The sequence below is a fragment of the Gopherus evgoodei genome, chromosome 1 (assembly GCF_007399415.2).
Source record: "Gopherus evgoodei ecotype Sinaloan lineage chromosome 1, rGopEvg1_v1.p, whole genome shotgun sequence".
Lineage (NCBI taxonomy): Eukaryota > Metazoa > Chordata > Testudines > Testudinidae > Gopherus > Gopherus evgoodei.
This window is the reverse complement of record NC_044322.1, coordinates 23,088,922-23,110,755: the sequence shown is the minus strand read 5'-3', so window position 1 is coordinate 23,110,755 and position 21,834 is coordinate 23,088,922.

The window sequence follows — 21,834 nt, the reverse complement described above, 5'->3', positions numbered from 1 at the left end:
ATCTGTAAATTCAGGGGTTATACCATATGACTGGAGAATTGCTAACATAGTTCCTATTTTTAAGAAAGGAAAAAAAAGTGATCTAAGCAACTATAGGCCTGTTAGTTGGACATCTGTAGTATGCAAGGTTTGGGAAAATTTTTGAAGGAGAAAGTAGTTAAGGACATTGAGGTCAATGGTAATTGGGACAAAATACAACATGGTTTTACAAAAGGTAGATCATGCCAAACCAACCTGATCTCCTTCTTTGAGAAGTTAACAGATTTTTTAGACAAAGGAAACACAGTGGATCTAATTTACCTTAATTTCAGTAAGGTATTTGATACAGTTTCACATGGGGAATTATTAGTTAAATTGGAAAAGAGGGGGATGAATATGAAAATTGAAAGATGGATAAGGAACTGGTTAAAGGGGAGACTACAACGGGTCATACTGAAAGGTATGGGAGGTATTGCTAACACAGAGAAGGACCGGGATATCATACAGGAAGATCTGGATGACCTTGTAAACTGGAGTAATAGTAATGGGATGAAATTTAATAGCGAAAAGTGCGAGGTCATGCATTTAGGGATTAATAACAAGAATTTTGGTTATAAATTGGAGACACATCAGTTGGAAGTAACAGAGGAGGAGAAGGACCTTGGAATATTGGTTGATCATAGGATGACTATGAGCTGCCAATGTGATATGGCTGTTAAAAGATCTAATGCAGTTTTAGAGTGCCTCGGGCGAGGTATTTCCAGTAAAGATAAGGAGGTGTTAGTACTGATAGACAAGGCACTGGTGAGACCTCATCTGGAATACTGTGTGCAGTTCTGGTCTCCCATGTTTAAGAAGTATGAATTCAAACTGGAACAGGTACAGAGAAGGTACTAGGATGATCCGAGTAATGGAAAGCCTGTCTTATGAAAGCAGACTCAAAGAGCTTGGTTTGTTTGGCCTAACTAAAAGCAGGCTGAGGGGAGATATGATTGCTCTCTATAAATATATCGGAGGGATAAATATCAGGGAGGGAGAGGAATTATTTAAGCTCAGTACCAATGTGGACACAAAAATAGATGGATATAAATTGGACATTAGGAAGTTTAATCTTGAAATTAGACAAAGGTTTCTAACCATTATAGGAGTCAAGTATCAGAGGGTAGCCGTGTTAGTCTGGATCTGTAAAAGCAGCAAAGAATCCTGTGGCACCTTATAGACTAACAGACGTTTTGGAGCATGAGCTTTCGTGGGTGAATACCCACTTCCTCAGATGCATGTAATGGAAATATCCAGGGGCAGGTATATATATGTGTGCTAGCAAGCAAGCTAGAGATAACGAGGTCAGTTCAATCAGGGAGGATGAGGCCCTGTTCTAGCAGTTGAGGTGTGAAAACCAAGAGAGGAGAAACTGGTTCTGTAATTGGCAAGCCATTCACAGTCTTTGTTCAATCCTGAGCTGATGGTGTCAAATTTGCAGATGAACTGAAGCTCAGCAGTTTCTCTTTGAAGTCTGGTCCTGAAGTTTTTTTGCTGCAGGATGGCCACCTTAAGGTTGAAGTGCTCTCCTACAGGTTTTTGTAAATTGCCATTCCTAATGTCTGATTTGTGTCCATTTATCCTTTTCCGTAGAGACTGTCCAGTTTGGCCGATGTACATAGCAGAGGGGCATTGTGGTTCCCGAGCTAGAGTTATTATGGTGTGGTGTGCAGTTACCGGTGAGAATGTGTTTCAGGTTCGCAGGTTGTCTGCGGGCCCACAGACAAACCTGCCAACCTGAAACACATTCTCATAATAACTCTAGCTCAGGAACCAATCCATGCAACAAACCTCGATGCCAACTCTGCCCACATATCTACACCAGCGACACCATCACAGGACCTAACCAGATCAGCCACACCATCACTGGTTCATTCACCTGCACATCCACCAATGTAATATACGCCATCATATGCCAGCAATGCCCCTCTGCTATGTACATCGGCCAAACTGGACAGTCTCTACGGAAAAGGATAAATGGACACAAATCAGACATTAGGAATGGCAATTTACAAAAACCTGTAGGAGAGCACTTCAACCTCCCTGGCCACACTATAGCAGACCTTAAGGTGGCCATCCTGCAACAAAAAAACTTCAGGACCAGACTTCAAAGAGAAACTGCTGAGCTTCAGTTCATCTGCAAATTTGACACCATCAGCTCAGGATTGAACAAAGACTGTGAATGGCTTGCCAATTACAGAACCAGTTTCTCCTCTCTTGGTTTTCACACCTCAACTGCTAGAACAGGGCCTCATCCTCCCTGATTGAACTGACCTCGTTATCTCTAGCTTGCTTGCTAGCACACATATATATACCTGCCCCTGGATATTTCCATTACATGCATCTGAGGAAGTGGGTATTCACCCACGAAAGCTCATGCTCCAAAACGTCTGTTAGTCTATAAGGTGCCACAGGATTCTTTGCTGCCATTATAGGAGTGAAGTTCTGGAACAGCCTTCCAAGGGGAGTAGTGGGGGCAAAAGACATATCTGGCTTTAAGACTAAGCTTGATAAGTTTATGGAGGGGATGGTATGGGATAGCCTGATTTTGGCAATTAATTTAGCAATTAATCTTTGATTATTAGCAGGTAAATACATCCATGGTTTGTGATGGAATGTTAGATGGGGTGGGATCTGAGTTACTACAGAGAATTCTTTCCTGGGTGCTGGCTGGTGAGTCTTGCCCACATGCTCAGGGTTTAACTGATCGCCATATTTGGGATCGGGAAGGAATTTTCCTCCAGGGCAGATTGGCAGAGGCCCTGGAGGTTTTTCGCCTTCCTCTGCAGCATGGGGCATGGGTCACTTGCTGGAGGATTCTCTGCAGCTTGATTTCTTCAAACCACGATCTGAGGACTTCAGTAACTTCAGACATAGGTTAGGGGTTTGTTACAGGAGTGGATGGGTGAGATTTTCTGTGGCATGCATTGTGCAGGAGGTCAGACTAGATGATCATAATGGTCCCTTCTGACTTTAAAATCTGTGAGGCAAGTGTATGGTGCTTTTGTGATTTAGCCAGAAGAGCACCAGAAAGGAGGCTGAGGCCAGGTGTACACTACAAACTTGTATTAGTATAACTATGCTGATTAGGGGTGTGAAAAATCCACACCCTTGAGCGACGTAACTGTGACAACCTAACCCCTGGCATACACAGCACTAAGTCAATGGAAGAATTCTTCTGTTCTCCTCACTACCACCTCTCTAGGAGGTGGATTAACTACAGCGAGGGGAGAACCTCACCCATTGCTGCAGTGAGTGTCTACACTGAAGGGATACAGCAGTGCAGCTTCAGCATTGCAGCTGTGCTGTTGTGGCATTTTAAGGGCTTATCTACACTACCACATGGAGTCGATTTAAGATACGCAACTTCAGCTACATGAATAGCGTGGCTGAAGTCGACATACTTAGATCTACTTTCCGCGGTGTCTTCACTGCGGTAAGTCAACAGCTGATGCTCTCTCATCGACTTCGATTACTCTCCTCATTCTGATGGAGTACTGGAGTCGACAGGAGAGCACTCAGCGGTCAACTTATCGTGTCTATACTAGATACGATAAATCGACCCCCGCTGGATTGATTGCTGCCTGCTGATCAGGCGGGTAGCGTAGACACGCCCTTAATGTAGACGTATACTCAGTTTAGTTCCAGCAGCCCAGCTGTGTGCTTGAGGGAATCAGTGGTTGTGGTGTAGTCACGTCTTCATTAAAGCGCTGCAGCTGTGCGCTGGAGCCCTGTATGAGAAGACAAGCTCTGAGACTCATTATCAAACGCAGTAGTGCTTATTATCCAGGCCAGAATTTGAGCTTGTGGCTAGTGCATTTAGCCATTGTCCTAGCTGGCCTTTGATCCTCTTCCCTTTCATGATCTCTATTTTATCTTCTGTGCGGACTGTAGATCTTTCTCATTAGACTTTTTCTAATGATCCTTTGCTCTGTACACTCATTATTCTGTGTGTTTTCTTCACCAATAACTTTTCCCCAGATATGTTCTTTATTTGCCACTCCTCTTTTCGGTTATTTTTAGTTACACCCCTTGGTTTTAGGTCTTTTTTTTTTCCTTTTAAATTTTGTTTACACTTGCTCTTTCTTTGCTTTCATCGTCTTATATTTTACTCCTTTCAACTTTTATCCTCAAAGGAGCTGGTTTCACTCTTGGAGACCAGCCCTCCCCTATTGATTGCCAGCTGCTTCTATTGAAACTAATTTGCATTCTCCACTCTCATTGTGCTAGTCAGAGCACTAGTGATTTTGAGTAAAGCTCTTTCCCCAAAGGCTTTGCTCAGAATTGTCTCTGTATTGCACAAAAGGAGCAGAGAATAAAGAGCAGCATCAGTTGTAAAAGCTGCTTCTGCCTAAACCAATGTGCTTGTGTCTTTGTCGCAAGGAAAGTAAGAATGTGGCAGCCTTTGCCCAGGGCACAAATGACTCCTTGAGAGGAAAGAGTGCTCTTGCCCGGGGAAGTGAGTTATATTGCGCACTCTTTTTTACCGTGTGTGTGCCACAGAACCAAAGCAGTTTGACTGAGTCTGTTTGTTGCCTCAATCCTGTTGTTTACAAGCAGTTACCTGGCTGTGATTTTTGCCCAACAGCAGCACTAAAACATTTGATTAGAGAGCAAATGTACTCAGGTTAAAGAGCCATGATCGAACTTCCACAAACTTGGAAAAAATCATGAGCAAATATTTTTAAAATGTTACGGTAACTTTTAATGCTGTGGGCACTCTTTATTCAAGACTTTCTCCTTGCACCTTGTCTTGATGGGGACATATGCTCGCCTTCAACCTGTCTTCGTTTTGGGGTTCCCACCACCCTTTGTGTATGTGTGACCATGCCTTAGGTATGCTGGGCCCTTGGGATTGGAATTCAGATCCACCTCCTAATTACACCAAAATCCTTCGTGTTCTCCGGCAGTTTTACCCATATTATTAAGTTATCCCCATACCCTTTCCCCCTGTGTCAATTTGCTCTTGTTTGACACTTTTGAGGGTGTTTCTGTGTATATGACACCGTGCCCTAACTGCCAGGGCTTGGAGAGGAGCTATATAAACAAACTATTATTAAAACTCAACCTAGATGTCTTGGATTTTGTATTTCATTTCCTAGCATGGCTGACAGTCAGAAGGAGATGCTGGTAACATCTTACATGTTTATATGTCACTTTTCCATTCTGTGGGGTCTTAATGTGCTTTATAAATATGGCCTCAATCCTATAGTCATTTACACTCAAAGTAGTCCCATTGAATTAATGTATAAAGTTGCTTACCTGCATGTTTACAGGATCAGGGTCTATATGGAACTGCTTTATTATCACTACAGTTCAGTGACCTCTGGAATAAAGGCAGCGGCTGTTTAATGATGTTCAGCAACGTGGCAGTTTAAGACAGAAACTGAAGAATAAAATATCTAGTTTGAAACGGCTTGGGGAATTTAGGTTGGCAGAATGCAGTTACCTGTATTGAATTGCAGGCAATTTTAATAGATATTTCCTTATATTCATTCTGTTTCTCTTGTTTGACTTACTTAGGGACAAAGTCCAGCTCTGTGCAGTCAGACTGTGCTCTTATAATCTAGTGTTTGTAACCTCACCTATTGCTGCTGTCTGGTCTTGTTGGATATGGTGTTAGCTTTAATACCTTAAGGCCAAATTCTGCTCCTTGGAGCACAGCATGTGGCTCCTGTAGAATTTGGTGTATCCACATGAGGGTATCCAAGGACACAATTCATCCCTTCATGTGCATATATTCACAAAATATGATTGAGCTGTAACTGCAATGAGAATCATAATGTTAAGTTTCCTGATTCTTGTGTAGAATCTCAGCTATAACAAGTTATTAACTCTTTTTTTTTGCATTTAGAACACTTTCAGTTTAAGTCATACTCTGGACTGAATTTTTTTTACCTTCCATTGTTGCAAGTATGACCTAAGATTTACTGTAACTGAGACTCAAGAAAAAAATATTTCCATTTTTTTTCCATTTGTGTACTGCATTTGACAGCAGCGTCACTGTTTTCCCCCCCTACTTAGTCAATCACTGAAGCCTTGTCAACACCCAGGAATAGCTACACTTCAGCAATCAGTGTAGCAAGCACTCTTGCTAACCCTCAAGTGTAGACAGAGATATGCAGTGATTGACCTAGGAGGTAAAAAAATGCTTGCCCTGGACTAAATAGTAGAGGTCAACACTGATACAGCTTCATTGGTTGCTGGTGACTAATTGTTGCTGAATACAAGGGATGATTACCAAATACAAGGAAAGATTGACAAGAAATAAGCAAACAACAGTATGGCTTCACACATGGAAAAGGCACAATATACACCATTGTGAACTTGAAGTTTATATTAAAACGATCAATTGAATGGGGAAAATGGCACTGTTTCGTTGACTTCCAAAGAGCATTTGACAAAATCCACACCTACAAATTGCTCGACATATTAAGATCTGTAGGGACTGATGGATACAAACTCTGAGTAATAAAACAAGTATAGAGGAACGAGAAGGCAATTATAATGGGAGATGAAAATGAAAATACAGTAACTCCTCATTTAATGTTGTAGTTATGTTCCTGAAAAATGCGACTTTAAGTGAAACGATGTTAAGCGACTCTAATTTCCCCATAATAATTAATGTAAATGGGGGGGGTTAGGTTCCAGGGCAGCTTCCCCTACTCAGCAAGCACCAGGGATGGGGGGGCTCACCTTCAGTCCACCTACTCCAAGCCCCCACCCTTGACCTGCCTCTTCTCCCTCCCCCTTGACTTCACACACTGCATCCTGGCTCCTCCCCCTCCCTCCTCTCCCTTCTGAATGCCGCAAGCCAGCTGATTGCCACGTTCAAGAGGGAGGGGGAAGGCCCACCAGTCCTCGCTCCTCCCCCCTCCCTTCTGCCTGGGGAAAATCAGCTGGCTTGCTGCATTGGGGAGGGAGGGGGAACCTGTATGCCGAGTCCTTGCTCCTCACACCTCCCACCTCCCTCCAAAATATCCTGGACAGAGCAATTTACCAGTGAAAAAGGACTGGAGATGACTCTAATGCCACAGACCCTTGTCAGAGATACTATGAAAAAAAAGATTAAATTTGTAGGGCACATTTTAAGTGGTTCAGTGGGTGATGCACGTTTATGGGCACTGGAAGGGAAAGGTGATGGCAGAAGACCATGAGGCAGAAAGAGAAGATCTTGGATTGATGATATGATATCCTGGGTGGATCAGAAGGACTATTCATCCACAAAGATTAGCAGATTGTAGGGAATTGGGCTACCATGGTTTCAAACCTCCAATAATGGAGAGGCTATAGAAGAAGACACAATTGTTGCTGAATTGCAGCTATTTATTGCATAGTGTAGACAAGGCCCTTGATGGTTTCCAGCATTGAGGGAAAGACACTCACAGACAGCAATAAGGGGGGGAAGAAACATTTAACAAAATAGGAAATGGTGACTGTAAAATCAAAAAATTTGTCAGAAGGTCATGGGGTAGGAGTGGGGAGAAAAGGCGGTAGGTCTGATGCTTGAAATTACTTTTAACTCAAATTAACTAGATTTTGAGCTAATCCACTTGCAAGTGTCCTTCTCTTCACAATTTAGGTTGTGTATTTAGTTTTTTAAAGGACCTAATTCTAATAAGCGCTTGCATGGTGTTTTTAAAATGTCACTGTAATCAGTTTGATGTTTACATTTCCCACTCAAACATTGCAGCACTCTGCTGGTCAGAGAACCAGAAAGAGAAGCCCGTCTGTTATCTCTGGGCTGGTCCAGACTGGGGGGGGAAATCGATCTTAGATACGCAACTTCAGCTACGTGAATAACGTAGCTGAAGTCGAATATCTAAGATCGGATTACTCACCCGTCCAGACGGCGCGGGATCGATGTTCGCGGCTCTCCCTGTCGATTCCGGAACTCCGTTGGGGTTGATGGAGTTCCGGAATCGATATAAGTGCGCTCGGGGATCGATATATCGCGTCTAGATTAGACGCGATATATCGATCCCTGAGCAATCGATTTTAACCCGCCGATACGGTGGGTAGTCTGGACGTGGCCTCTGTGTCCAAGCTGAGTGCAATGCAAAAATTAAATGGCACAATGGGGGAAAATAAACTCTACTTTTAAAATCCTTCTCCTGTTAATAATCAAATGTATTATTATTATTACTAATACGCATGAGGACCTGTTTTGTTTTTTTAAAGGGGCTTTAATTTTCATATTCCTTTAGGCGGAGATTTCAGAGGCACAAAGCAACAGCTAGGTGTCCAACTTCCAATGGGAGTTGGGTACCTAGTGGTCCTCTGTGCCTGTGAAAGTCTCCCCCTTAGTTTTCTTTTTAAGAGGGAAATAGAAGTGCGTGTGCGTTTGACTCTTCGATTGGATATCGAGGGTCTGTGTGGTCTCCAGTCATTAGCTACCTAGGGCCTTTCCCCTATCTTTACGGTGACAGTGAAAAGAGCCCAGAGCTCTTGAAACCTTTCTGCTGAATGCCTGGCATCGCTGGACGGCACATGCTGTGGCAGAGGTCTGATCCTGTATTCCTTGCATGCCTGCGTTTTCACTGACTTTAAGTGGGAATTTGGGGTGCCTGAAGAATGCAAGATGGGGCCCTAGCAGCGATGCACCTTGACATGCGTGACCCCAACTGTAATGATATTTAGTATTGAAAGGAGCTGAAGAATTCATTTTAAAGTGTGTGCCTGGACCGTCCCTTCACTGTTCATCCTCCTTTGTTTTGATCCAGTACTTTCAGAGCTGCTTGAGGCTGTGGTGTTTTTGTTTTATGGCACTGTTGTCAGTGCCTGAGTTCTGAGTAGGGCTCCTCTGGAACAGAGTTGGCTTCTTTCCATACGTTAGCTGAAAAAGCAAATATTAAAAGCTGTCTATTTAGAATCTAGTATTTTAAATAGGAGCTGAGGGTGGTTGTTTTTTAATTCTTGAGCTAGCTAATATGCAGCAGAGTGGAGTCCATTCAAAGACTCCCTGTGTGGAGCTGGAGCACTCTGAAAGAGAAAATGTTTGAAGTAAGACAGGTATGCTGGCAGTTCAGGCTCTGACAACCCCCACGAGCACTGGAAAGCAGCATAGGAGGAATCAAGGAGAAAAGACGGATTGTGATTAGCCTGAGGAATTAATTTTAATTTTAACATTTTCGGTCCCCTTTCACTTATAAGAGTGACAGTAGCTGGAGCATTAAACATTTCCCACATGATTAGATTTTTGCAACACTGACAGTATTTGGGAGCTAAACAGCCACAGGAGGCAGACACTAAACTTAAGCTCTGTGGCATGTCAGTTTTCCCATCTGTAAAATGGGGATGATGGCCCTGACCTCCTTTGCAAAGCACTTTGAGATTTACTGATGAAAAGAGCTATATAATAGGTCAATATTACTGAACATTTCAAAATACAGTATAGGAAAACAGTTAACAAAATATATACTCCAAAAAAAGAAATGGTTAACGTTTATATATAAACCTTTAATCTTTTAATTTAATTTTAAAAGTGTGCGTTCCACACTGTGCTCTTACTAGATTATATGTACTAGTTGGGCATACGGCAAAAACTTGGCTGTACGTCCTGATTTTGTTACTGTCTTGTGTTTCAGAGAAGTTTATTTGTGCAGTGCATGGGGTAGTGTTTTACATGTGAATATTGTCATTCACTGAATGTACAAAATGTAACGAGGATGGATTATTTATAAGAATTACCATAACTGGTCATTTGTGTGTGTTCTTTTTCTGTAATTTATATAAGAGTTATAGTAAACACGGAAGCAATCTGTACTGTAACTTAATTTTTGTGTATGGATGTTTGCTAGTGTATGTTTGAAATTTATATTTGTCACAGTTCAGGGTAACTGTACCTGTATTCTCCCTCTGCCGTCATCGTTCTTGGCTAGAGATCCTCCTGACTGGGGCTTTTCCAGGCTACACAGTTCCTGCCTACACTGTGATATCTCCAGCAAGCCAGATGGCCTAAACACCGAGTGTCTGTGCTTTGCCTTCCCTCCAAAGATCATGAACAGTGTAGTTGCTAGTAGTTATAAGTTACCCCACAGCTCTTCCTAAGCAAACACATTTATTCTTAAGGTGACAGCATTAGCGAGAAAACAAAAAAAAAAACAATAAAAGTTCCTATATGCATGCTAAAAGGTTACCAGAGATCCCCCATCGGTGAGGGTTACAGCCTGGCTGATTTGTCTTAGTCACCACCCACTGTTTTCAGTTCCAAAAGGAGCTGTGATAACCCTCCCCCAGGGAGCAGAGCGTGGTCATACATAAACCTTTCATTTAATATAATTGTCATGGTACAATTCCCCACTCTGAACCTTAGCGTCCAAAAGATGGGGTACCAGCATGAATTCCTCTAAGCTCAATTACCAGCTTAGAACCTGTAGCGCTGCCACCAACCAGGAATTCCAGTGCCTGGTACACTCTGGTCCCCCCAAAACCTTGCCCGGGGACTCCCAAGACCCAGTCCCTCTGGATCTTGACACAAGGAAAGTAAACCCTTTCCCTCACCGTTGCCTCTCCCTGGGTTACCCTGGAAGATCACTGTGATTCAAATGCCTTGAATCCTGAAACAGAGAGGAAAATGCACCTTCCTCCCTCTTGCTCTCTCCCCCTCCCAGACTCTTCCTGAAAGAAAGTAATCCTGGCACAGAGAGAAATCAGCCTCTCTCTCCCTCTTCCCTCCCCTTTCTCCCCACCAATTCCCTGGTGAATCCAGACCCAGTCCCCTGGGGTCTCACCGGAATAAAAAAAACAATTAAGTTCTTAAACAAGAAAAGCTTTTAATTAAAGAAGGAATACCAGTAAAAATTATCTTTGTAAATTTAAAATGTAATAGGTACAGGGTCTTTCAGCTATAGACACTGGGAATACCCTCCCAGCCTAAGTATACAAGTACAAATTAAAATCTTTTCAGCAAAATACCAATTTGAACTCCTTTCAGCCAAATGCACATTTGAACTTCTTCCAACCAAATACACATTTGCAAATAAAGAAAACAAACATAAGCCTAACTCGCTTTATCTACCTCGTCCTCACTATTCTGAATCTATAAGAACCTGTATCAGGGAGATTGGAGAGAAACCTGGTTGCACATCTGGTCACTCTGAGCCCCCAGAGTGAACAACCACCAAAACTAACAGCACAGCACAAAAACTTCCCTCCTTCAAGATTTGAAAGTATCCTGTCCTCTGATTGGTCCTCTCGTCAGGTGACAGCCAGGCTCACTGTTTTTGTTAACTCTTTCCAGGCAAAGAAATGTGAAGCACTTCTGTTCTATTAACTCTTACTTATCTGTTTATTACAATAATGAATCCTAAAGATACTGCGTGCGCTTGCAATATCTGTCACATCTTCCCCTTTGAGAGGTTACATACATTTCTGGCCCCCAGTGATACATAAACCTAATGCAATAAGGATATGGCAGGAAATTGCCATATCTATCACAAGATATAACCCCTGCATGTTTAAATTTAAGTCATTAAAAAAAAATCCTGCATGGGCTGAGTGCATGAAGTTTCCTGTGGAATTGTGCTCCAGAGCTGAGTAGAAGATGTGCCTCTGTAGATACTACCTTGTGAAGGTTCCGACTCTTGCAAGAGAGAGGGGTTTGGGTTTTTTGTGCGGGTGTGATGATTGGCTTCTCAGTGCTGTAGCATTTAGAAGCACTGTGGACAAGGGAATATCAGGAAGACGGTATAGTCCCATGGAGAGAGCACTGGACTGGGAGTCAGGAGAGCTGCATTGTCTTTCTGTCTCTACCACTGACCTGCTGTGTGACATTGGGAAGGACATTTCACCTCTCTGTGACTTTATTTTCCCTACTACCCTTTGTCTTGTCTGTTTAGATCAGTGGTCACCAACCCATAGATCGTGATCAACTGGTTTATCCTGGAGCCTCTGCCAATTAATCATATGCCAGCAATGCCCCTCTGCTATGTACATCGGCCAAACTGGACAGTCTCTACGGAAAAGGATAAATGGACACAAATCAGACCTTAGGAATGGCAATATACAAAAACCTATAGGAGAGCACTTCAACCTCCCTGGCCGCACTATAGCAGACCTTAAGGTGGCCATCCTGCAGCAAAAAAACTTCAGGACCAGACTTCAAAGAGAAACTGCTGACACCATCAGCTCAGGACTGAACAAAGACTGTGAATGGCTTGCCAACTACAGAACCAGTCTCTCCTCTCTTGGTTTTCACACCTCAACTGCTAGAACAGGGCCTCATCCTCCCTGATTGAACTGACCTCGTTATCTCTAGCTTGCTTGCTAGCATATATATACCTGCCCCTGGAAATTTCCACTACATGCATCTGAGGAAGTGGGTATTCGCCCATGAAAGCTCATGCTCCAAAACGTCTGTTAGTCTATAAGGTGCCACAGGATTCTTTGCTGCTTTTGCCAATTGATCGTGATCTCCGGCCACTAAAAGTCCGGCGGAGTGGTGGAACTAATGGAGTCTCCCTGCCTGCCCTGGCCCCACTCTGCTCCCAGAAATGGCCAGCACCTCATATGTACTCCTGCACCCCTAACTCCCTCTGATACCCCAGCCGCCTGCTCCAGCCCTGACCCCCTTCTACACCCAAACTCTCTCACAGGGCCCAGACCCCCTCCTGCACCCCAATACTCTGCCCTAGCCCAGAGCCTCGTCCTGCACCTCCCTCCCAAAGCTCACACCTTCCTGCACCCCACCCCCCTACCGCAGGCTCAGCCCAGAGTACCCTCCCACACTCCAAATCCCTTGGCCCTAGCCCAGAGCCCGCACCTCATCCCCAACACCCTGCCCAGTGACCGTGAGTGAGGGGTAGGGGAGAGTGAGCGACGGAGGGAGAGAGGGATGGAGTGAGCAGAACAGGGCTTTGGGGAAGGGGTGGGGCAGACCCTGGGTTGCACTTAAATTAAAAAAGTGATCTTGTGCATAGACCACTGGTTTAGATTATGAGTTCTTGGGGTAGGGAATGCATCTCACTACATGTTTATACAGTGCCTGGCACAATAGGGCTTTAATTTCGTTCTGGGCCTATAGGTGCTGCTGTAATGTGTGTATAAATTCAAAACGTTACGTTAAAAGAACACGAAGGTTGCAAGTCAAGTACTCAAATTTGGAAGCGCCAGAATTAAACTTGCCTGTAGAGTCTTAATTCAGGCCCCTTGGGTGTGTCTATTATGATAGTCTTTAACTGCATCGTCACATATTATTCCACCTCTAGTACCACCTCAATCAGAGCTTCTTAGGCCATGTCTACATCTAAAATTTTGCAGCGCTGGTTGTTACAGCTGTATTAGTACAGCTGTATAGGGCCAGCGCTGCAGAGTGGCCACACTTACAGCAACCAGCGCTGCAAGTGGTGTTAGATGTGGCCACACTGCAGTGCTGTTGGGCGGCTTCAAGGGGGGGTTCGGGGAACGCGAGAGCAAACCGGGAAAGGAGACCAGCTTCGCCGCGGTTTGCTCTCGCGTTCCCCGAACCCCTCTGCAAACCGCAGGGAAGGAGACCTGCTTGCTCGGGGTTCGGGGAACGCGAGAGCAAACCGGGGAAGGAGACCAGCTTCGCCGCGGTTTGCTCTCGCGTTCCCCGAACCCCTCTGCAAACCGCAGGGAAGGAGACCTGCTTGCTCGGGGTTCGGGGAATGCGAGAGCAAACCGGGAAAGGAGACCAGCTTTGCTGCGGTTTGCTCTCGCGTTCCCGAACCCCCCTGCAAACCGCAGGAAAGGAGACCTGCTTGCTCGGGGTTCGGGGAACGCGAGAGCAAACCGGGGAAGGAGACCAGCTTCGCAGCGGTTTGCTCTCGCGTTCCCGAACCCCCCTGCAAACCGCAGGGAAGGAGACCTGCTTGCTCGGGGAACGCGAGAGCAAACCGCGGCGAAGCTGGTCTCCTTTCCCGGTTTGCTCTCGCGTTCCCGAACCCCCCTGCAAACCGCAGGGAAGGAGACCTGCTTGCTCGGGGTTCCGGGAACGCGAGAGCAAGCTGGGGAAGGAGACCAGCTTGATTACCAGAGGCTTCCTCCTTCCACGGAGGTCAAGAAAAGCGCTGGTAAGTGTTTACATTGGATTACCAGCGCTGGATCACCAGCGCTGGATCCTCTACACCCGAGACAAAACGGGAGTACGGCCAGCGCTGCAAACAGGGAGTTGCAGCGCTGGTGATGCCCTGCAGATGTGTACACCTTCAAAGTTGCAGCGCTGTAACTCCCTCACCAGCGCTGCAACTTTCTGATGTAGACAAGCCCTTAGTGAAATGACTAGGTTTTTGTGGGTTTTGGGTTTTTTTTTTTTTAAAACCTGGACAAAACAACATATTTTCCCCTATTCTCATTCTTGCAGATCTGAACTATTTTAATTGAAACTTTCCAAAAAAATTCAGCCTGGGACAGACACCTAGAATGGAAAACTTCGGTCCAAATGGTTAAAGTTTGGCAGAGTTGTTATAAGCAACTGAAAGCATGGAAAGTAATGGGCAACATTAACTCTAGGGGGCGCTATCAGCTCCACCTACAATATTAACGTTAAAAGGACCCAGTTGCTATCCTTAGCTGTGCTGAAGTGCAGAGTGCCTTTAATTTTCAGGGCCATGTCCATGGCCCCTTCATTCTTTTGAAAGGGCTGGGAATCCTTTTCCAACCTATAAAGCTGAGACAGTACAAGGAATGGGGGGATTAAGTGAGGCCTGGTCTACACTATGAGTTTGTCGAATTTAGCAGCGTTAAACCGCATTAACCCTACACCCGGCCACACAACAAAGCCCGTTATATCAATATAAAGGGCTCTTAATACTGGTATCTGTAATCCTCCCCGACGAGGGGAGTAGCGCTGAAATCGGTATTGCCATTTCAGATTAGGGTTAGTGTGGCCGCAATTCGATGGTACTGGCCTCCTGGCACTACCTCACAATGCACCATTGTAACCATTCTGGACAGCAATCTGAACTCAGATGCACCGGCCAGGTAGACAGGAAAAGCCCTGTGAACTTTTGAATTTAATTTCCTGTTTGCCCAACGTGAAGTGCTGATCAGCACTGGTGACCATGTAGTCACAGAATAAAAAAAGAGCTCTAGCATGGACCGTACGGGAGATACTGAATCTGAGCTCTGTGTGGGGAGATGAATCCGTTCCAAAAGACGAAATGCCAAAGCATTTGAAAAAATCTCCAAGGCTATGATAGACAGAGGCCACAGCAGGGACTCAACACAGTGCTGTGTGACAAACGTAACGGAAAGCCTAAGAATCAAATGGACGCTCATGGAGGGAGGGAGGGGGGACTGAGGACTTGAGCTATCCCACAGTCCCCGCAGTCTCCGAAAACCATTTGCATTCTTAACTGAGCTCCCAATGCCTGAAGGGTCAAAAACATTGTAGTGGGTAGTTCAGGGTATGTGTCATAAATCCCCGCCCCCGTGAAAGAAAGGGGAAAAAAATCGTTTCTCGCCTTTTTTCAATGTCACCCTATGTCTACTGGATGCTGCTGGTAGATGCAGTGCTGCAGCGCTGAATGGCAGCATCTCATCCCCTTCCTTTCCTGATGGCAGATGGTGCAATAGGCTTGAAAACCATCCTCCTCATCCTGTGAGTGCTCCTGGCTGGCCTCGATGAGATCAGCCGGGGATGCCTGGGCAAAAATGGGAATGACTCCTGGTCATTCCCTTCTTTAAGCTTTGTGTCCTGGAGATTCAGTCCTGGCTGGAATATCATAGCAGCTGGAGGCTGCGCTCCTCCCCTCCTTCCCGTTTTATCTCAATAAAGTCAGTGTTTCTTATTCATGCGTTCTATATTACTTCATCACACAAATGGGGGGATAACTGCCACGGTAGCCCAGGAGGGTTGGCGGAGGAGGGAAGCAATGGGTGGGATTGTTGCAGGGGCACCCCCTAGAATGGCATGCAGCTCATCATTTCTGCGGCATGGCTGGGGCTCTGACCCCAAACGGCTGTCCCCTCTGGTTTTTTAGTAGGCTTGCCCAATATTCTAGGCAGGACTGACTCTACCTTTAGACAAAACGTAAAGAAGGGAATGACCTGGGGAGTCATTCCCATTTTTGTCCATGCACCTCTGGCTGACCTCAGAGAGGCCAGCCAGGAGCTCCTGTGACAGCAGCAGACGGTGCAATAGGACTGGTAACCATCATCGTCAATTTCCAAAGCAGCAGACGGTGCAATAGGACTGGTAACCGTCTCTGCTAACTTGCAAAGGCAAATGAATGCTGCTGTGTAGCACTGCAGTACCACGTCTGTTAGCAACATCCAGCAGACTTACGATGACAGTGAAAAAAGGCTAAACAGGCTCCATGGTTGCTGTGCTATGGCTTCTGCCAGGGCAATCCAGGGAAAAGGGCGCGAAATGATTGTCTGACGTTGCTTTCACGGAGAGAGGATTGACTGACGACATTTACCCAGAATCACCTGCGACACTGTTTGCCCCATCGTGCATTGTGATCTCGACTCAGAATTCCAATGGGCGGGGGAGACTGCGGGAACTATGGGATAGGTATGGGATAGCTACCCACAGTGCAACGCTCCGGAAATCGACGCTAGCCTCGGTACATGGACGCACACTGCCGAATTAATGTGCTTAGTGTGGCCGCATGCACTCAGCTTTATACAGTCTGTTCCCAAATACCGGTTTCTGTAAGATCAGAATAATCCCGTAGTGTAGACATACCCTGAGTCTCAGCTTCAATGCTGCAGTATTTCTGAGACTTACTGTTGAATTTGTTAAGGTCTCCTGTGTTTTGTTGTTGTTGTTTGTTTTTTTTAATTTGATTTAATTTTTTTTAAAGCAAACTGGATTCTAGCTGAGGTGGTTAACTTTTACCATCACAATATTTTTACCATCACAATATTTTAAGGAGCTCCCCAGAGTCAGAGGCTACCCTTAGTTTCTATTGCCCTGGGGAGCTGCTAAGGTTGCCAATATTCCTGGCCAGCATTGGAGCTTCCCTTAATTAACTCTGCCTTGTGGAATTCACAGTATTGGAGAGGCTGGGACATGCTTCCATAAAGTGGGATGTTTCCAAGTTCTCTGGAATTCTCCTGCCAATGGCAAGTCTTGCAAATACAGGATTGCTGCCGCAAAATTCTAGCGAGCCCTGTACGTAATGTAAACGTATCACTTCTGTGTTTCAATGCAAGAGCGTCTGCTGTCAAAATTTGTCCTCGCTTATTTGGTTGAAGGCCCATGGAAAATAATCCAGCAGAGCCACCAGCTGACGACCATCTGTGAAGCCATTCCCTGCCATTTGGGTGCTCTGACATCACATCTTAATACATAAATCCTTGAAACATTAGGGAGCTAAGAAACAGCATGAAGGTTTTAAGGCTCTGTGTTCTTGTGTGGTTTTACTTGCTTCTTACTTGTCTAATTATTTTCTGCTCCAGTTGTCTAGAGTTTCTCAGGCATTTCTCTGGAATGTGTTTGCCCTTTGTTTTAATATCCCTTTCTGACCATGTATTTCCTATACCTGAGCTCAGTTGCTGTTCATTCTCTAATTCTGTGACAGCCTTGTCCTCTGCATGTTCTTCACGGTTAAGAAAAGTTTCCCTGGATCTGCCGTCGTCCCTTTTACTCATTTTGAATGAGACGGCAATCTCCATTTTTCTGCCAACAATGAGCAGTTGAGCTTTCTTCCTCTGCTTTTCCTGGTGCTGAGGTTTGTCACTATACGCTTGCTTCCATTTGTGTCAGGTCTTCTCTAAGCAGGTATAGCATTCATGGAGACTTTGGGGTATGTCTGCACTGCCCATGTTACAGCACGTAGTCACGCTTGATAGCTGGGGGAGAACTCTCCCCGCGATAAAAAATAACCACCCTGAACGAGGGGTGGTAGATTTATTGCTGGGAGCGTGGCTCCTGGCAATAAAGCGCTGTCTGTACTGACATATTTCAGCGCTAAAAGTTTTGTTGCTCAGGGGTGTGTTTTTTCCACACTCCCGAACGATTAAAGTTTTAGCACTGAAAGTGGCATAGACACAGCTTTGAATCAAATAAGTGGGTCAAAATGATAGCTATAGAAAGTTGAGAAATTCGTAGGTCCTGAGGCCTTCACTGTTGTCACTGGGCTACACACCATGGCTGCTCAGTACTTCACAGCAGCAGAGGGGGATAGAAAACTCAGATCATCCTGGTCTAAAAGATCAGACCCAATCACTTGAGGTAAAGGAGAATCTCTGGGTGTGGTTAACAGTATAGGACCAATGCCACACAGTTGAGCTGTTCTGAGTCAAATATTTAAAAAATAGGACAATGTGGTTGGAAAAGCAGGAATGTTGTCAGGGAGATTTGGAGGCAGGTTTAAGACCTCAAACTACATTTAACTCATTTCTTGAAACTGATTGAGTTTCAAGTTGACTGTGTCCGTTTATAAAACAATAGTAATAATATTGAGCTGCTGCTTTGCATGCTAATGAAGCTCCCTTCTAGGAAAGTGTTGAGAGCAACACAAAGAGCAAAAGTAGTTGGGGGAAATATGCATTGGGTTTTGAGTTCTAGAGAGGCATGTAGAATAAAAATGCACTTTCATTTCAAGGTTTAAAATCCTGTGCAGTTTAGATAACTTTGTGGGAACAGAACATGAAAGAAAGGGAGGTCTTCTATCATATAGTCTGCATGTAATGAATCTGTTTCTATTTTGTGGAGGGATTTTTTGATTTTTTTTTTTAAAAGAAAGAAATTGTAAAGTTTGATTAACTCAACGTCAGCCTTTCAAAAACAATCTCCCCAAAAGCCCACTACTCCCTCCCCCCACACACAACCAAACCTGAGTTATATTATGATACTTGTTTAAGAAAACAATTTTTTTTTCTTTCTCTGGGCTCTGATTTTATTCACAGGCCAGTTTTGTTTCCATCTTGACAGAGTCTGGATGTACTGATTAACGTCTTCCTGACAGTTCATATAACTTGTGCTTTCCCATCTCTGATTCTCCTAGATAAGCATTAAGTCTCAGTAGTCAAAATGACGATAAAATGCAGCAGTGGAATAGTGTGCTGCAGGAAAAATCTGTTTCCAAATCCTATATGCAGTATGTGTTAACTGTCACTGGAATTGAATGAAACCTATGAAGAATTCTGATTATCTGTCACTTCTCATGTGCAGTTAAAATCTTTGTCAGATGTGGTGATCAATGATGTCTCACTGGTTAGCTTATCTAGTAATAGTTCATCTTTCATTGAGAGGTGTTTTGTGTAGCACTTTAGTCAAGTGTGGTTTTGTCATACAAAGTTGAGCTCTCAAGTGATGCCCTACAATAAATTTTAAAATCTTTTCCTTTGTTCTGTCTGACCCTGGCTCATGCTGCTATGTCACCCTTCCGTTCTGGAGAGTCCATGGGAGATTATCTATATGTACCATGTAAGGGTCCATACACAATAGGGAGGAGGAGGAGTTTAGTATAAAGACACCGCTGCAAAATGCCTTGTTAGATACAAGGTTCATAGCTGAATGTCATCAACCTTCGAGTCATGTGATTATTTCAGCAATACTGAGCCCCAGGATATCTTGTGGATTGGATAAAAAAGAAAAAAAATCCACACTATTTTAAAAAATAAATATTAAAGGTATTTTGAATGTGGTTTTAATTTATTTAATGGTCCGTATAATGTTTATATATATGATCAGGGAATTCTAGTATTCTTTTCCTCATAGGCTTGAACAGGAACCCTTTCTAACATTTCCCATTCTAAATTTAATCACAGTAATCCTAGTTTACATCGTCTTTACCATGGTAAAGCTCACATCCTGTTCCCTGGGAGTGGACGTTCATGCTTCTCTGGGGGCTTGGCTGAAATGAATGGGACTTAAGTAATTCCTTTCCCTCCTTGCTGTTGACACCATCTGTATATTTGTAGCCCCACAAATCCGGGTCTTGTCCGGTTTCTTTCTCTCTTTAAACGTCTGTCTATAGCTGGTTTACTTGCCATTTGTTTTCATTCAGCTTGTGTCCTTTTTTCACTTGATGGAGATGAATGTTGATTGCAGCTGCCCCCATTGTTTCTGAAATGCTTTCCACTTCCTACTGCTGATTTCCAATACGTTATTTGGATCCCAGACAGCTTTTTCTAGCTCATTTTGCATTCCTTCTAAGTCCACTTCTTCTGAAGTGTGTAAATATTTTTGGTGTTTCTGCTCTACAGAGAGTCAGTTAGCATTTGAGACCCAGTATTAGGATCCGTTGATGTTAGGTGTTCCTCAGCCTTCCACCAGGCTCATGTGGGGCTGTAGGCTGGAGCACTTCCCAGTGCTAGTGGGTAAACACTAACCCCACCTGTAAGGTTGCTTTATGACTGTTGTTGGAGCCTTCAAGTTGCAATAGCTCCCATAGCAAATGCACCTCTATTGTATGGGGATAGACACCAATGGTTGGTAGATCAGCCTCCCGGCCTTCATCCCTAGCCCTATCTGCTTGACAGAGAAGAGAGCCCCGCTGGAGCTGTGAAGGGTGTACACCTGGACATGGGCTTCCCAGTTGAGCTTCTTGTACAGCAGGACCTCCCCCATTTGGTTGGACTAGGCAGAATGTGCGTCTGACTTGATGTGTCCTGACAAGGTTGGGTGAGGTAATATCGTTTGTTGGACCAACTTCTCTTGGTGAGAAAGAGAGAGAGAGAGAGAAGCTTTCAAGCTTACAAGAGTGATGAGCATGACATAACCACCTAGATAGGTCGTGTCTAAACAAATTTAATTTTCTCCTTTCTCCATGGTTTGGTGCATTAGTTTACTTACCTCTTCTTTTAAATATTTTGTGGTTTCTATGGCATTCTCCCCCCCACCCACCCCACCCTTCCTGGTTAGTAGTAATTTGCTAAGAAAACAACATACTCATTTTGCTCAGTCCCGAAATTTGGAAGCTGACATGGCAAGATGCCTCCTCTTGCCTCTTATGAATTGTGTAAGGTATTTGAAAATACACCTACATGATAAAAATTGGGATTTCTGGATCGATTTCTAGGGTTGATAATTGTACTGAAGAGCATCCTAATTTGGAACAGTGTTGGCGATACGTCCTCAGCATATACTGGTCTCTCAGGTCAGTACAGGAGCTTTATGTAATCTAGCCTCCATCCCACTTTAACTCCATTAGAACTTCAATGATTAATATTTATACAAAATGCTTTCATGTTTCCACAGTGAAATTGTCTCACTATCAAATGAAATGGTGGCTTTTCCCTGTTGACTCAGTGTGAAAAAGATTGCAAAGGCTTTCAGCAACGCTGCATCTGAGACACACATCAGCAGGAAACTAGGCTCGTCTTTAATTCAGTGTTTCATTTTGTGAAATTGCCTACTCTGAGAGAAATAATACATTTACATGTATATTAACCAGTGTTTGCCAGCTCTTGGAACAAAGCCAGTTCTCTCAGGGCCAAACAAACACTTGGAGCGAATGAGTAATAATCTGCTATTGTCACTCCTAATTTATGGATGGGTAGACAGAACAACACTTGCCATTTTAAGTTGTCCTAGTTGCTTCAAAGCCCAAAACTGTGTGTTAGCTATAGATTCAGAAATATAGATTATAGACAGCATGGCTTCTCATTGCAGATTTATTGGATATTGCTGTGACACCAAGTGAAAAACCTCCCTGGAGGATAGAAAAGGAGTAATGGAAGAATGAAATATATGCAAACTGGAGATGATGTGGGATGGGAACTTCTAAGTGTCAGCCAGAGGCTAGAAAGAAATGTGGAGTATGCTCTCTTTAAAGGTGACCTGTAAAAGGGGGATGGGGTGGGAATTGAATTTGTGCCCTTCTTTATGATGTCCAAAGAGATCCTGAAGATTTATTTCCCTTTTCTTCCCACACTGAAAAATAGAATTCTGCTGAT